Source organism: Armigeres subalbatus, chromosome 2 (genome assembly GCF_024139115.2).
Source record: "Armigeres subalbatus isolate Guangzhou_Male chromosome 2, GZ_Asu_2, whole genome shotgun sequence".
Taxonomy (NCBI): Eukaryota; Metazoa; Arthropoda; class Insecta; order Diptera; family Culicidae; genus Armigeres; species Armigeres subalbatus.
This window is the reverse complement of record NC_085140.1, coordinates 355,516,411-355,532,397: the sequence shown is the minus strand read 5'-3', so window position 1 is coordinate 355,532,397 and position 15,987 is coordinate 355,516,411. Positions and strand designations below refer to the sequence as shown.

The following is a 15,987-nucleotide window of genomic DNA, read 5'->3' as shown; positions in this document are numbered from 1 at the left end:
AGAAAGACAAGTGCATTAGAATGTAAGAATTTAATAACAGGTAAATATATTTTTTAAAGAACTTTATATCGACAACTTTTTGTTTTTAATATAAAATTTCGAGTCCATTTATTTCATAAAGAATATTCTCCCGAGCAAGAACACACTAATAAAGCACAAAAAAATCTCCCGGCCAAGGATGTTTTCTTCAGAGTTGCAGTAACTAATATTAAATGGTAACATTATTTCAAGAATTCAGTTTAAGTTACTGCAACTATAGCGCTAAAACTCCGTTAACGAACTGCTAGGCAGAGTTGTGAAAAAACCTTCGCACTAGAAGTCCAACATATAACACATTTTGAAATTCAGCCTCTGCTACTAAAATGATCGAAAACACCCTTGCTCCTGACTAGACTTAATAAATTTATTAACTCGACCGCATGCCAACGGAACTATTGATAGAATTAAGTATTAATAATTTATTTAATGTAAATGTTTAACAAAACTTCAGCAAAACAAGTAGGTATGTTGTAGTTTTTTTGTTATTTTCATTACACATTGAAGTTCTCATACGCAATGTACCAAATTCAATAACGTCGCTCCAAAACCAAATTTCTGCTAGAATAGTGGAGGATCGTGAGCGTGGAATGCATGATCACCGTTTGATATGGATAGCTGCAATTTTACACGTCGTTGAATTTTTAAAATTATTTGCTGTGTAACCTTGCGAACAAAAGCTTAGGCTTGACAAATCAGAGTTAGCGAGATCGTTCTAAGGTTTTGTCAGGTGGGAGACATTTTTAATTTCCTGGGCATGTGTTCATTGGGCTGGTAAAAAAAACAATGAAATGACATATACTGAATGAAACTGGGAAAATGTTAATTAAACATTGAAAGGTTGGAGAGCAGGCCCAGTTTCACTAGGGATGTAAAACAATCTTCTATTTCTATGGTTCTACATTACAATTGGAACTTGTCCTGCTTTTCAACTTAGTATTCTATTAGCATTTCCTCACTTATCAATTGAAAGCTTAACTTCCAATGAAGAAATGTGCTTTGGTAAAAAAGGGTCAATCATTATTGATTATTACGTATAATAATTTTGGTATTACATATATCCACCTATCCTCCAAGAAGTCAGAAACCCGATTCAAACACGAAAAGTACGTCCTGCTAAATCTAAAATTTACACTAATTAGTAAAACCTACGGCAAGCAGTATGTAAGCAGCCCATGACCCAATTCAATAATGAAATTTCCCGACCGGCGAACGTTCATGCCAGGGCAGGCCCATCATTACCGCCGCCAATTTGGATCAGCAGTGGGTGCTAAAAGTTTACCGTTTGAGTGGATGCTGCGCTGTAAATATTTGCAAAACTAAATCTCTTCAACGAGCCTGTTGTCCCGTTCCACGCTGCCGGTTGTTGTATGTACGATAGGCAGGAAACTGTTGCAAAACAACTCCCTCGTTCCGGAGCTATCGATGTGGAGTTTGAAGGGCCACAGAGAGCTCCCTGGAGTGCACTTCCTGTACCCCTTGTTTGTACGTTTACGTTGTTGGCTGAGCCACATCGTTGCCGAAATGCACAAAATGTGTTCGCATAGGTACCCATCTCAGCCAAGTGTGTATAGACTTTAATTGGTTAAACTTTTTTCGACAACGACTATTGTTTCGCCAACTAATTTAATGTTGTATCCAATTCGGTCGGAGAGCAACGAGCCAAACTTTAATGGCGCTTTTCAAATAGTAGTTGCTAGATTGTTTGCACTGCCGGACAGGATTACATATGGTAGCTAGCACTAACTGAACGGATTCTGCGGAGGGGACAACGAATTCAAAATAGTTTAATCTGGGAAAACAATTTCGCCTGGTTGTGTAAGGATGAGTCGGGAAATTGACTTACCCTCAGTATTATTATCCACCGACCGCACTGTTTGCAGCCTCACGAAAGACAAACAGAAGCCGGTCGGCTGAGGGACCACCTCGATACTACGTGGCTGGATTTTATTTGGTAGATTTAAAAAAAAATATTTCTGTTCGCCTTGCGTTGCTCGACTCCAAAGTTTCGGTAGCATGCTTCACCGAATATTGGTTAACTTCGAAGATCAGTGATCGTAGTATCGGTATCTCTGGGTACTCTGTTGTACGAAATGACAGAGTATGTAGGCGCGGTGGAGGCATTGCTGTTTACTTCAAAGAGAATTTGACCTGCTCCTAGGTCTTCGGTACGTTGTTGACGGCAGAATCAACAGATAAAACTGAATGCTTAGCGTTGGAGATGGACACCGGGTTCTACTAATGACCATATACAATCCTCCGGGAAATGATTGCTCATCCTTCCTGGCAAAAAATAGCCGAGTTTGCTGTTCGCTACGAAAACATTTTCCTGGTAGGGGATTTCAACACTGATATGCTTCGTCCTAGCCTGACACGTACGCGGTTCGAATCGATGCTTTCCCGTCATTCGTTAACTTCCGTGAGTGAAGAACCAACATTCTTCCACTGTGGAGGGTCCTCACAAGTTGATCTCCTTCTAACCAACAATAGATGGGCTTATTCTACGAGTGAAGTGACGTGAGATTTCTCGAATGACGTGAGAAGAGTCGTATAGCCCCATTTGAATAACATGGTCACCTCACGTGAGAATTGCTAAAATCTACTCACCTCACGTCACTCGACTCGTAGAATAAGCCCAAGAGAAGGGATTTTGCGGTTCGGACAGGGCAGTTTCCCAGGCTTATCACAACACGATCTCATTTTTGCGTCAGTTGACTTCAATATCAAACGTGTGTCAAGTCGATACACGTATCGTGATTACGTAATTTTGATCCACACGCTTTGAAAAATGCTATTATATCTGTTCCCTGGAATCTGTTCTACAATATTGCGAATGCAAATGACGCCGTAGATTTCTTCAATGATCACGTAAAAACGGTGCATCCCAAGTAAAATTTTAAGTTATATAACTCTTTAATAACTCTTGAAGACCATAAATTACTGTACAAGAGTGTTATAAAAACAGTATAAAGCTAAAATGTTACTAGGGATGACATGTGTATCCCCTTTCGTGTCTGTAGCAAGCTTCGCTCGTCGGGACAATCTCTGGTTTTCTGATAGTTTACATATGATCCTTCTAGAACGGGACCTAGTTTACAAAGACTGGTTGCAAGCATCAGCACACTTGAAAGATGAGAAACGACAGCGCACAGTGGGCGCATCAAGCTAAAAACGCGCGTTTTTTTATTTGCGAGCAAACATGGGTGGTGTCTTCGGAAGAAAATTTTACCAAAAAATAAGCAATCTTTTGAAAGATAAGGGTGAGCAAAAAATTGCGCATTAGGCTGGTACAATTTTTTTTTCATTTCTTTACAAAAAAAATGGAGTCTTAACAAAAGTGGTAGAGTATGAACATACGAACATCTTTGAAGGCAGAAACCATTTTCTTTGCTCGAGTAGGCGTAGTGCATGTTGCTTGTCAAACAATTTAAGCTTCATGTTTTTTTGTTATTGGCACGAAGGCTCATCTGAGCTGCGTAACTAAGTTCGCTTGAGTTAAAACTTTGCAGTAAGTTAGACACTTTTTGTCGTTTGACGCTTTCTGAACAAGCATCAAATGGTTTCGCCTTACGACTACGAGTCTTGTTATTGGAGATAGATGGAATCTGAGAGATTATATTTAAAGGCAGTTGAAACGGCCGATTTAGCCGTGCGGTAAGACGCGCAGCTACAAAGCAATACCATGCTGAGGGTGGCTGGGTTCGATTCCCGGTGCCGGTCTAGGAAATTTTCGGATTGGAAATTGTCTCGACTTCCCTGGGCATAAAAGTATCATCGTGTTAGCCTCATGATATACGAATGCAAAAATGGTAAACTGGCTTAGAAACCTCGCAGTTAATAACTGTGGAAGTGCTTAATGAACACTAAGCTGCGAGGCGGCTCTGTCCCAGTGTGGGGATGTAATGCCAATAAGAAGAAGAAGAAGAAGATGAAACGGCCGATCAAAATACTCTGCGTGATATTTAAAGACTTTAGCTGCTGGATCTGTTCTAATATGTGGCATTGATTCTGTACATATATTGAACGCAGAGCAGATATGATATTCTCGCTTACAGATTTAATTTTTTCTTTTGCCGTGCCATTAGTATTCTTCCATGTAATAAAAAGAGAGCGTTTGTCAACTTTATCTAAGTAAACAATCATATGTTTTATTCCCTCTAAAGATCCAATCATCAAAATTACCCACCTGACAGAAAACTGCGATTTTCGGACTGCATTTTAGAGCATTTCATTGTCTCTTAGAACTTGAGCACCTTAACACTTTCTTTTACCTATAATCGCAATTGTAGAGACAAGAATATTAAATGTACTGCTTTGTAATGACTGTTGAAAATTTATAAACGCCTACTACGTGATTCATAGCAAGACAAGATATTCTGTTATGCACCATTTACTCGATATTGTTGAAACGATGGTTGCTATGATTGCCATTGGTAAATATTAGTAAATGATTATTATCAACCATTTACATAATTTTCTGTCTATACTTTGAATTTGGGGAATTATTTTGCCTTCCTTATCATTCTTTGGTACATGTAATCATGTAATCACAAAAATAAGAAACAAACCAAATTCCTTTTCATTGCTTTGTTTTTGATGAGATGGAAATAGGAGCTATGGGATGAAGTGCCGAACCGTTCCCCTACATAGTAAAATTGCAAAAAACCAAATAACTTTTCTTATAGACCTCCGATATGCCCATATTTTTCAAGAAAACGTGTAATTTGATGTGCTTGTTCATTTTATAGAACATGTCCATGTGGAAAAATCATAACCTAAGAAATTTACTTCAAAAAACAGGATTTGCATACGATTTTTTGAAATTTTATCGCGACCTGTTACCGTTTAGAGATAGAGTGATGGTATGTTCTACAAAGATGTTTGTATGTTCATACTCTTCAACTTTTGTTGAGACTCCATTTTTTTAACGGAAATGAAAAAAATTTTTTTTTGTGCCGGCGTAAAGGGCAAATTTTTTAATCACCCCAATGTTTCAAAATATAGTTTATTTTTTTGTGAAATTTTCTTCCGAAGACACATGTAAAATCAACCGTTTGCACGCAAATAAAAAAAAACGCGCGTTTTTAGCTTGCTGCGCCCACTGTGCAGCGGTACAAGAGAATGAGGAATCGTTCTAATGCAAAAATTGCTCAAGCCAAGCAACAGTACAGCAAGAACTTCGCCTAGAACTCTCTGGCAACGGATAAAGAGCCTTGGTGTCGGCAAGGATAAAGCATCGCAGCCGTGTGGATTCCATCCGGATGAGGTGGATCGTACATTTGTAGAGAATCTCACGAATTCACGTGGGACAAGACCCATGCTGCCATCGCCACCTTCACCATACGCCTTTTCTTTTCGGCCTGTGCAAGGTTGGAGAGTTGTCAACGCTATTTCGGATATAAAATCGAATGTAACGGGGCTTGACGAATTACCAATAATCTTCGTTAACATCATTCTTCCGCTGGTTGTCCAACAAATAGCGCATTTGTTCAACTTAAGGCTCAAGACTCCATCACAATGTTTTGAGAATAAATGACTGTATCGCTTGTTTGTAATAGTGAGGGTATTGGTACTGAAAAGTGCAGCAGCGATAGATAAATTTTGTTTACAACTGGGGTGGGTGGAAATGGGGTGTTAATAATATGCCAGCTGATGCATAATGTTGCCAGACTCGACGAAATGTTTATTCTATATCATAACACATGTTCACGGTGTATCAAATATATGGGTATTTATCGGTTTAAAATTTGTTATTCACCACTTGGAATTTAACAGAAGCTTACATAACATGTTTAAATATTTATTTCTGGTATATTTGTTCAATCCGACAAACAGCAATGATTTTTTTCAATAAACAAATCTGGCAACGGTGAAGAGATGATTATTTTCTTGTGTATGCACACCTTTGTTTGCGTGTTGGCTGGCGTATACGTTGTATTGTTCGGATTGAATGAAGTTGCGTCGCGTAGATTTTGCTTTCACCATTCCACTTATTGCGGTAGTGAATTTGAGTCTTCCGCATTTTATTGCATCCACAATACTGTCGTCAAATTTGTCTCTCACTTCGATTTTTGGATAGCAGTTTTCGACAGTTTTGGACGCGAAGTGAATTAATTGATAGTCAAGATTGAAGAAAAATGTGAAACTCAGTTAATGAATATGTTTTAGGAGTGATTAAATCAAGGAAACAGTGGGAAAAGATCAAGTGAAAAATCAAGTGCGTGTGTATGTGTTTGCTCCGAACGTTCGGAGTTAGTATGCGTTCGATAAAAATACGAATGCCGGCCCAGGAAAAAAGGCAGTTTTCAGCGTTTTTCCTGCAATTCCTCAGTAATTGTTTATTTGGATAAGTGAAAAATTAATATGAAAATGTGATGAATATGCAATGATGGAGGTAAGTCGACAAAAAGCCCCAAAATATTGAATTTAGTTCGAAACTTTATTAGTATTAGTGCGGATTCGAATAAAATCATCGTCATTATCGGATTGATTACGGTTTATAGAGCCTTAAGGCTCAAGACTCCATCACAATGTTTTGAGAATTAATGACTGTATCGCTTGTTTGTAATAGTGAGGCAATTGGTACGGAAAAGTGCAGCAGCGATAGATAAATTTCGTTTACAACTGGGGTGGGTGGAAATGGGGTGTTAAAAATATGCCAGCTGATGCATAATGTTGCCAGACTTGACGAAATGTTTATTTTATATCATAACACATGTTCACGGTATATCAAATATACGGGTATTTATCGGTTTAATTTTTTTTATTCACGACTTGGAATGTAACAGAAGCTTACATAACATGTTTAAATATTTATTTCTGGTATATTTGTTCAATCCGACAAACAGCAATGATTTTTTTCCAATAAATAAATCTGGCAACGGTGAAGAGATGATTATTTTCTTGTGTATGCACACCTTTGTTTGCGTGTTGGCTGGCGTATACGTTGTATTGTTCGGATTGAATGAAGTTGCATCGCGTAGATTTTGTATTCACCATTTCACTTATTGCGCTAGTGAATTTGAGTCTTCCGCATTTTATTGCATTCACAATACGGTCGTCAAATTTGTTTCTCACTTCGATTTTTGGAAAGCAGTTTTCGACAGTTTTTGGACGCGAAGTGAATTAATTGGTAGTCAATATTGAAGAAAAATGTGAAACTCAGTTAGTGAATATGTTTTAGGAGTGATTAAATCAAGGAAACAGTGGGAAAAGATCAAGTGAAAAATCAAGTGCGTGTGTATGTGTTTGCTCCGAACGTTCGGAGTTAGTATGCATTCGATAAAAATACGAATGCCGGCCCAGGAAAAAAGGCAGTTTTCAGCGTTTTTCCTGCAATTCCTCAGTAATTGTTAATTTGGATAAGTGAAAAATTTATATGAAAATGTAGTGAATATGCAATGATGGAGGTAAGTCGGCAAATAGCCCCAAAATATTGAATTTAGTTCGAAACTTTATTAGTATTAGTGCGGATTCAAATAAAATCATCGTCATTATCGGATTGATTACGGTTTATAGAGCCTTAATCATTCAGACGTCTACAATCCCGGTTGGGAGCATGTGAAGGTTCTGCCACTGAAGAAAAACCCGTTTCTGAACTGCGTCACCAATCCACGTTTAATTAGTATACTTTGCCTTTTGTCGAAGGCTTTTGAGAATGCTTGAGGGTGCGATAGAGCGAGTACCCAAGTCAGTCTCGCATGGGACGGGTGCCTGTGTGAGCGAGAATGAGCGAGTACGTTTAGTACTGCCATCCCCAGAAGTAGTACTGGAGGTAGTTCCTGGGGAAACGATGGTGGAGCCCAAGGATTTTAGTCGGCATTACCGGTATGGTCGAGTCCGACACTCCAGTACACTTCCGTGTGGTAGTTTGGCAACTACAATGTACGTGTGCTGGGTTATTGTGTAAATGCATTCTCCCTTGTAAAAAAAAAAAAAGGCTTTTGAGAAGCTTCTTAAACAACAAATGACAGATTACATCGAAGACAACAAGCTTTGGTCAGATTTCCAGGCTGGATTTCGCTGCGGTCAAAGTATCAAAACAGCAATTCTTCGAGTGTACGACGACTTGGGAACCACCGTCGATCAAATAGGCTCTGGTATACTGCTGCTATTCTCCAAGGCTTTTGATATCATCCCTCACAACAAGCTATCGGATAAACTTCAAACTCAGTTTAACTTCTCCCCTGATGCCGTGAGCCTAATGGGGTCATATCTATATAGCAGCGTTGAGGTGCCGTCTGGTTTACCGCAAGGGTCAGTCCTTGGTCCACTACTCTTCAGCTGTCACATCAACGATCTACCAACGGTAGTTAAGTAATGCTCAATTCAAATTTTTGCTGATGATGTTGAGCATTATATTACTCGACTTGGCCCTTACGCACGGGTACTTGTCAGAATGGTGAATGAGGACAAGCCGACGTCGTATTGATGATGGATTTACCCCACCCGTTCTTGGAATTGTAATGGATGGTCAGATCATCGATTGGTCTGATAAAGCAAACAACCTCGGATTCTTTTTCTAAGTGGCCTGCAGTGGGATGGACTGATTACTCAGCAATGTTATATATGCCAGCCTGCGCTCGCTGTACTGCTGTACCTTTGCTGCATCGTCGTTTATGAAGATGAAGCTCTTCAAATCCCTGAACCTTTCGCATATCATGTTCGGCGATATATTACATGTTCATCCGAATGCAAACTCTTTAGATCGACTTCGGGTGGCGCTAAACTGCTCTGTATGCTACTTCTATGGATTAAACCGCTACGATCATGTGAGTCACCTGCAACATAACCTTTTTGGATCCCCTATACAATACTTCTATGCGCATCGCTCCTGCATTTTTCTGAGAAACCTGGTGATAAATCAAACTCCTACGATACTGTATAGGAGACTTATTCAGTCTCGAAGTCGACGTTTGCAGAAACTTGTAGTTCCAGCGTTACGTTATGCTACGATAGTTCACTGTTCGTTCGAGGTGTGGTGAACTGGAATTCGTTACCGCCCGTTCGTAAAACGTTCTTCGTCGGATGCAAGTTTCAAGAGTGGCTGCATAAATTTTTGGAACCGTCCTAATTAAATTTATTTAATAAGTAGTAGACAAGTTTATGACAATAAATTTAGACAGCTTTTTTAGCTTTTCAAAATCGGAGGTAGTAATTTTAAAAAGATTTATACCTTGCACTACTGGACAATAACAAACAAATCCATAAATCCCGCAAGAACAAACGAATGGCACATGATATTGATTCTTACAAATAGCATAACTTGATTTTCTCATGATATTTTAGTGCAAAATATAGATATTGTTGTCTGATCTTTTATCTCTTATATCAATCATGTCCATATCTAATTTTGCTATATTATCAACATTTGATATCATTGAGCTATTTTCGTCTACTCGGGCAGTCAGTGCCTCACCACCGTGTAGTTGGTCAAAACCAGGGGCTTTGTTGTTTTTCAGCCGGCAGATCTCCTCATGGATTGACTGAAGATTACGAGCCGGAAGTTTTATGTCCTCCGCGTGTGCTCCCAGGTTCATTATCATACCGCCACCGCCACCAACGGTGCACCGTTGTGTGCCACATCGCCAATCAGGTGCTCTTTGTAGTGCTTTCCGAGATCGTTCTGCAGGACCGTGCTTCTCCAGTACGCAGTGCGATCGGCCGGTCATCGAAATTTTGTGCTGCTTTGTGCGGGTGAGTAAATTAATCAGAATGGGATAACTATGTTCGCATCCGCAGTTCTGTAGTGCGTTCGATAATTAAAATAATTAGTGTTCGTTCGATTGTTTTTGTTTTGTTTCTGGTATTTCTTATTTTTGGGTCACCAGTTCTTACCAAACTTCATCTGTTGGTTCTCTGTGTAATTACAGCTGACCTGGTAATAACGGAGTAGCAACCGTGGGTGATCAATCATGCTTATGCTCATGCTCTGCCGAGATCATTCTGCACTCCAAACACGTACGATCACGCACGCTTTGCAAAGTTGTATTTGTTTTTGTTGTAGATTTGTTTTTTTCGGTGCATTGAAGTGGTCAGGTCCATTATGTTGACCAAGACATGTCAGAACCAAATGATTGAAACAATCAGTCATTCGAAAAACGTTACTACGTTGTCTACGGTTACTCACGCAAGTATAACGAAATATAACGCAAGTTTAACCTTCTCGCTCCCCTAAATGCATTACATAATTTGTGGATAAACCCTAACTTACATGCTAGCATTCAAATATAATTTCAACATTTTAATATGAAGGCCTTATCTACCGGCAAAGTGACGTAGAATTTCTCTTTAAAGAATCTATTATCGTTTGGGTAGTATATTGTTATAAAAAAAAGGCTTAATTTTATTCTGCGACGTTGTTTTTGGTTGGCACCCGACCAGCCAACCATTCAGCATATATGCTCTGAGTTTGAGCTGCTGCAGCAGCAGCGCCAGCAGGGCAGGATGCAACAAACGAGATTTACAGCGCATTTCCCTTCTGGCAGAGCAACGGAACATTTTCCCAGCGAATAAAACTTTCCACATTTCAACTTCGTACCAGTCGACACACTCGGCTCGTTTGCACAGAACCAACCTCCAAAGCCGACATGCATTGGATGAGCCGTAGTCACTTCTGTTGCACCCCAAGCCTAACATGTTAAGTTTTAGCACCGTTCGTCGGTGTGACAGATTTAAGCACCTACGGTGGGGATTTTCCACCAAAAATCTTTGGAAAACTGACGTCTAGCCGAGCAGAACTGGAAACTTGGGAAAAGCGAACTTTATTCGCCCGCCAAATGGGCAGTCAAATGAAGTGAAATACATCAGTTGGGGGTACTAGGGCAGGTGCTGTGAACGTGAGGTGAGCTCGATCCACTAAAGACAGATGAGACTTGTAAATTAGAACTTGAACCTATGGAAAGCGCATATGCAGCTTCATAGAACTAGGATTATAGCTTCTGTCATGTAAGCACAAGTTTAAAACTAATTACAGTTCATTTGAGATTGCACTATAATCAAATATTTATGGTATCGATTGTTTCGAAAATTTACGCCCAATCCGCGGGTGCCAAAATCTGTATAAACTCTTAGTATATTTACAATAGATAATTTTTTTTACAAATTTGAATTCTAGTATACAAGCATTCTAAGTTGACAAAGTGGCCCAATCCCCGTCCGATGATGGTACAATCCTATCAAATCGGCATGGTTTCTAAGTCATTAAATCTACTAAATCATTTATAATCATCGGCACACCAAACCGTTACCATTGCTTCCAGGTGGGTATAACTGCTTGATCCTACTGCTTGCAGGTCATTCTCAAATTCCATTAATTTATCTTTTAAGAGAGAAGGTTTGACGGTGTAGCAACACACTACATGACAACCTCGGAGATGCAATGTGAAAAAATCTAGAATAACAATATTCTCCCTTTCTATTAAACCTATATTATATTAGCTAGAAGTCTCCAAGGGTACTAAGCCGGTACCCACTCCCCCTGAAGGAATTTTGATCCAAGTTATGTAATGTTATATTGCATATGTATACACATCTAAGATTTGAACCTTTGAATTGCTGTTTAAATTTGACTCTTAATATTCTTGTTTAATTTCAACAGAACACAGACAGAACGTTCATACTCTGAGCCTTTGCTTCACATCGCTGGTTCCGCGAAATCAAATCCCGCAACAATTGCGCCATCATTCCATCAGGCCCCAAATGTCACCTTCGTGATACATTATAACTGTGTCCCTCTAAGGCATATCACCAGCGAACGACCACTCAAGTTTGCCGGCAAAGTTTGCTCAGCTCGACTTCACCCGTCCGTATGCTCATTCAGACAACGGCTGACACAATTCGCTCGCCTGGTTAACGACCAAATGAGATAATGAAATATTCAATTCTCAGACATTATAACCCGGCAAATCATTAATGAGAACAATGCTGAAATTGATATTTTATAATAGGCCACGCTCGGTGTGATATCGTTGAATATCAGAACGAAGAAAGTGGTTGAATTTCATGCAGCGTGGTTAGCTCATAGCCTCGGGGGATTTTTCCTTATTGTGTAGCTATTCCTGTCGCCCTGGAATGGATCCGCATTTCTATCTCTCTGTGTGGAGCCTAGATAGAATCAGCCGGCTGCTGGTCTGATGATGCTGATAATAATTTTCCGAATGGAATTAATTTGTCATTTTACTCATCTTCCGTAATGCGGTGTGCTACACATTGGGAGCTGGAGGCATTCCGACAGAGGAGCAACGATGAGAAAGGAATTAGCGACGAGCTTATGTTAAGGTTCGCATTCTGCTGAGTCTCTAATCCGTTGCGCATTCGGGGAGAACACGGGAGTGGTTTGATGAATCAATAAAGATTAAAAACCATTGCTCATCGAGTTGTTTGTGCCACCAGAGAAGGCAAATCCACATCAAAACCTTTTTGTGTGGATATCCCATTTCAATCCCGTTACCCATCAGTTTTCACCGCGATTACATCGGCCCACTCTGAGAGTGTGCGAGTAAAAAGTAATCCATTACGGGAAACTGTTGAATTTTGCAACTTGCAAAGGAAAATTGATAACATAATCCAATTCCGCTGACTACCATTCGTTGGATTAATCGGAATGAAACCATGCTGAGCCGATTGCGATGAGTATTTTTTGGCATAACGAGGGAGATATATACTTTTTTGACATACGACATACGATCTACTTTAAGAAGTTGGATTTGAAAGAGTACGGGAGTTCCAGTATATAAGTAAAGAGCCTGGATCTATGCAATTGGCTCATTATACTTTACAAACCTTGTGCTTGCTATTGCTATGGGGTCGTACACTTATTACGTAAGCATTTTTTCTGGGTTTTTCGACCCCCCCTTCCCCATGTAAGATTTTTTCATACAAATGATTTTTATTTATATGGAGCGTAAGATATTGACCGACCCCCCCCCCCTAAGGGCTTACGTAATATGTATACGGCCCCTATTCCAATTTCGACACAACCTCTTTTTTGGATTTAATCCAGTCTCGTTAAACAAGTGTTATAACCCCAAGATTCATTGTTTCCGTGAGCATGGTATAGACATGAATTTGCAATTTGACAGCACTGTTCAATTCGACGTGGACAGTATGGGGATAGGAGAGCAAAGTTCGTAGTTCTTGCCATTTTCTGAAAATTCATATCATATATTGTCCTTGCTAAGGAAGTGTGTGGCACGGTAAATGCTGGGTAAAGCGTACCATTGGTACTTCGCATACCTGAAGGAATAAAATAGACCCCATCTCGCGGTCCTTAGCCTCTTACCCAGCAACTCTAATCCCAACCTCCTAGTGCCGCTGGCCGGGATACGAGCAACCTTAGGGAAGATTGGGTAACCAACCTTGGTGGGAACTATGGTCGTATGGTGATTGCTGACAGGGAAGGGGGGTTTGCTCCTCTCCGGAAGTGCAAATCTTACTGAGCATCTGTTCTCAATGTTAAGGGCGGCTTATCATCGTCCAAATGCCAGCGAGGGACTCTTAGTGAAACTGTGCACCCTGGTTCACCGAGAATAAGGAGGAATGGTCCTCCGCAAATTTAGGGGTTTGCATCAGGCCCTGCAAGCCAGCCTTTAAAAAAAAACATGAGCAACGAACAATCAACAAGAGAGTACGGACCGAAACCATCGGCGAAGACCACTGGGATGAAAAAGGACTAGCGATTGGAAACTCGGTTCGTGGAACTGCAAATCTCTCAACTTCATCGGGAGCACACGCATACTCGCCGATGTGCGCAAGGACCGTGGATTCGGCATCGTAGCGCTGCAGGAGGTTTGTTGGAAGGGATCAACGTTTAGAGATAATCATACCATCTACCAGAGCTGCGGCAACACACACGAGCTGGGAACGGCTTTCATAGTGATGGGCGATATGCAAAGGCGCGTGATCGGGTGGTGGCCGATCAATGAAAGAATGTACAGGTTGACGATCGAAGGCCGGTTCTTCAACTTCAGCACTGATGATTATAAGGACGCATTCTACGCGCAGCTGGGACGTGAGTACGACAGTTGCTCAAGCCACGACGTCAAAATCGTCATAGGAGATTTAAACGCTCAGGTTGGCCAAGAGGAGAAGTTTAGACCGACTATTGGAAAGTTCAGCGCTCACCGGCTGACGATCGAAAAAGGGCCTACGACTAATTGATTTCACCCCCTCCAAGAATATTGCCTTTCGCAGCACCTACTTCCAATTCACCCTGTCGTATCGGTATACCTGGAAATGACCACTGCAGACAGAATCACAAATCGACAACGTTCTGATTGATGGACGGCACTTCTCCGACATTATCGACGTCAGGACATATCGTGGCGCTAACATCGACTCTGACCACTATCTGGTGATGGTTGAACCATCAGTTAAACTGCGCCCAAAACTATCCGTCATCAACAATGTTCGGTACCGACGACCACCGCGGTACGACCTAGAGCGACTGAAGCAACCTGATGACGTCACTGCATACGCGCAGCATCTCGAGGCAGCGTTGCCGGAAGAGGGTGAGCTCGATGGGGCCCCTCTTGAGGACTTCTGGAATACAGTTAAAGCAGCCATTAACGACGCAGCGGAGAACAACGTCGGGTATGTGGGACGAAGTCGACGGAACGATTGGTTCGACGAAGAGTGCAGACATATTCTGGAGGAAAAGGACGCAGTGCGGGCGGTCGCGCTGCAGCAAGGTACCCGACAGAACGTGGAATGTTAGAACGGAAGACGGAAGCGGAGACAGCAGACCCGCCTTTTTTTAGGAGAAGAAACGCCGCCTGGAAGAAGCAGAGTGCGAGGAGAAGGAACAGCTGTGCCGTTCTCAAGAAACACGCAAGTTCTACCAGAACAAATATACTATAATGCTGTCCAATGAGCAGCTCGAAGTAGCTCGAAGTTGTTCCTGTCACGCTCATGCCCGTTTGTTGACAAAAAAGAACGAGCAGGACGGGAACAACTTCGAGCTACTTCGAGCTGCTCATTGGACAGCACTTATATTAACAATATGATTCACTCTCGCGAAATTTTGGCGACATCGCATGTGGCGCCATCCGTGCCCAAAAGGATCGATACACACTGAAACGAAACTACCCAAAATATGAGGATCGTTAAACACACACACTTCAAAATGTCATCAGAAAAAAACTAGGGATGCCTGATGTTTTTTCGTGCACATAATCGATTAAAGTTAATCGAATGCCAACGGAAAATCAAATGTTTTTTATTTTTTTTTGTTTAAATTTTAAAAATATTTAGATGATTCTTTGGGAAATTTGACAATAAATTAGTCAAAGAATCGACTGAGACAAAAAAACAAGGTTATACTTTTGGGAAGTATCGATTTGAAAAAGACACTTTTATACACATATCTTACAAGAGTTCATGCATTTTACTATATATATAAACTAGCTATTCAGTTTGCAATTGATTCAACCAAATTGATCACATGGTTTAAACAAATACGAACGTAGCACGAAAATACTTCAAGCACTTCTGGGGGAATTCGTGAATGAATCAAATTGATTTTGATATACAGGGGTTGGACAGAATGATCGGGACAGGATTTTTTTTTATCCAATTTCAAATGACCATAACTCTGTGAAAAATCAACCGATTTTTTTGGTTCTTACAGTGTTTGACGGGAAAATTAATCAAGTCTTGGAAAATTCATGTCCAGGCCGCTGGATACCGGAGATAATTCGGTTTATTTGATAACATGTCAAAAATGTTATTTTTTTAGCGCTTGTATTTTTAGCTTTGCTGAAATGTTGACTCTTTTTATGTTTTACATAAACTAGAGCTCTTCCTGAGTTGATTAATATATTGATGTCACAGATCGGACAAAAAAAACCTGAGATGAGGCTGTTTCCGTAAAATCTGTGAAACCGGTTCCATCAATTGTTGCATGCACGCAATTGTTCTAGTAGGCAGCGTTATTGCACCAAGTGGTATCCT

General features: G+C 40.6%; 1 protein-coding gene across 5 annotated transcripts in view; it reads right to left on the bottom strand.

The window, feature by feature from the left end:
* Nucleotides 1–15,987, bottom strand: part of LOC134217103 (beta-1,3-glucosyltransferase) — a 115,016-nt gene that overhangs the window by 44,937 nt on the left and 54,092 nt on the right. The window lies entirely within an intron of this gene.